Source organism: Aspergillus steynii (assembly GCF_002849105.1).
Source record: "Aspergillus steynii IBT 23096 chromosome Unknown P170scaffold_13, whole genome shotgun sequence".
Taxonomy (NCBI): domain Eukaryota; kingdom Fungi; phylum Ascomycota; class Eurotiomycetes; order Eurotiales; family Aspergillaceae; genus Aspergillus; species Aspergillus steynii.
This window is the reverse complement of record NW_020194410.1, coordinates 1-2500: the sequence shown is the minus strand read 5'-3', so window position 1 is coordinate 2500 and position 2500 is coordinate 1.

Here is a 2500-nt window from a genome sequence, read left to right as displayed (position 1 = left end):
TCTGTATATATGGCAGGCATTCTTGCCCTCGCGGTAGTGCCGGCGGTACGCGGGATCTTTAACAATGCTGCTAATGCGGCCCAACCGTGCGAATATATATATATATATACATATATACACGCAGGGTAAGGCAACTGGCATAGCGGTACTCTAAGGATCTCGAGTGCCATGCTGCCACCGCAACTCCAGCGTGGCCCTGTACTGGTGCCGAAGTGGAGGATAATGGAATGAATCAATCAAATCAATCAATCATCAATCAAGCCCCCAGGGGTGCCGAAGGTATGCCTCTTCGTCCGTAAGACCCTCCGCTGGCAGCTACTCTACCTGGCTCAGCACATCGTGTCGATATATATATCCGCGGGCGATCACACCATCTTCGTACACAATATCTACAACAACCCCGGCCCAGGCAATACCGGGGTCCATGATCTCCAACACGCCCTAGCTGCTGCGGACTGTATCGGAGCGGAGAAAGAGGCCAAACACCACGTAGTAGTAGGGGATTTCAACCTCCACGACCGGCAGTGGTCAGGGCCTACCTACCCCCGCCCCGGGGGCAACCGCGAGAAAGTCAGCGAATTTAAAGAGCTGCTTGAAGCGGTCCCCCTAGCGGTCCTCACCCCGGAAGGCCTGGTCACCCGCCCAGCCCGCGCACGCAGGGACGAGGACGATCCCGAGGTAGCCGAGTCGGTTCATGTCGGCACTGCAATCGACCTCTGCCTTTGTACGTGGGGCCTAGAGGAACAGCTAATCGGTATAGGGGTAGACACCACGCTTGCGGGAGATTCGGACCACCTCCCGATATCGATCACCTTCAACATCCACCTCGTGGAGAAGACCCCCCGACCGAGGCGCAACTGGGCAGCCATGGACCTCGCACGGTTGACCCAGACTACCGCTGCCCTCCTCCCACCTCGCCCGAGCCTCTGCCTCCCCCAGGGTCTCTCTCTCCCCCTGGGCCACCCTGTGACGCCTGGCTAACTGGACGAGGCGGTCAGCCAGACCGTCAGCGCGATCTAGCAGGGGGTCGAACAATCCACCCGTGGCTGCGCATCTCGGAACACTCGAAGCCCGGCTTCACCCCAGAGGCCCGCGATACCCAGAAGCAGGCCCGCCGCCTACGGAGGCAGATCAAACAGCGGGTCAGGCGAGGGCAGATAGTGCCTGAGGACCTCCGAGCTGCCCGCGCCCAGGCCGTGCGCGCAGGGAAGAAGGTTATGAAGCGCATCCGTACGACCAACTACCGCAGACGGGTGGAGGAGATTAGCGGCAGCACAGACAAGCTATGGCGTCTGGTCCGGGCGGCTAAAGGGGGCGGAGGGGTGCAGGCGTACACCCCGCCGCTCCGGGTGGGCGATACTATCCACTACGTCCCGGAGGCCAAGGCAGAGGCGCTCGCGAGAGTATTCTTTCCCGCTCCGCCCCCTGCGGACCTCTCCGACCTACAGGGATATGTATACCCACTACCTATTCACACGCCCCTTATCTCTGAGCGGGAGGTACGGGCAGCAATCGACCGGCCCGCCCCCGATAGAGCCCCAGGGCCGGACGAGATCCCAAACCGGGTCCTTCAGGCCCTGGGAGAGCACTGCGCGGAGTTTATCCCGTTGCTGACAGACCTTCTTAGACAGTGCCTAGGGCAGGGCTACTGCCCAGTGCACTTTCGGAGTCACGTACAATTGCGCTGCGCAAGCCCGGGAAACCTGACTACAGCGTGCCAAAAGCTTACCGTCCGATCGCTTTGCTTAACACGGTGGGTAAGGCCTTAGAGAGCATCCTGGCCACGCGGTTAAGCTATCTGGCAGAGACGCACGGGTTACTCCCCCCTAACCACTTCGGAGGTAGGCGCGGCCGCGGTACGGACGCAGCTCTACACACAGTCGTGGAAATCATCCACTCCGCGTGGAAGCAGAATAAGGTAGTATCGATCCTCTACCTCGACATCTCAGGGGCCTTTGATAACGTATCCCACCCCCGATTACTCCACAACTTGCGCAAACGCGGTATCCCGATAGAGATTATCAACTGGATCACATCCTTCCTCTCAGACCGATATACTATACTCGTCCTACCGAGCACACCAGTCCTAGGCCCGAGTCAACACCGGGATCCCGCAGGGGTCTCCTCTGTCCCCGATCCTCTACATCTTCTACAACGCGGACATGATGGTTAGCCACCGTACGCAGAATATCGGGTATATCGACGACACTACTATTATCGCGGTAGGGGACTCGGAGGCCCAGAACTGCCGCACTCTCGAGCAGGAATTTCAGCTTACCTGCGTCCCGTGGTCGACCACCCACGCGTCGGTCTTCGCCCCTGACAAACTTCAGGTAGTCCACCACCACTGCCCGGTACGGCCATCTAGGAAACGCAAGAGGACAGTAGGCAGCCGGGGGCCTTCAGCAGAGCGGACAGCAGCCGCGAACCCGCCCTAAGCGCAGTACCCGCAGGCCCAGAATACCGCTGGACATCCAGTCGGGACGACAGCGAGGGGGAC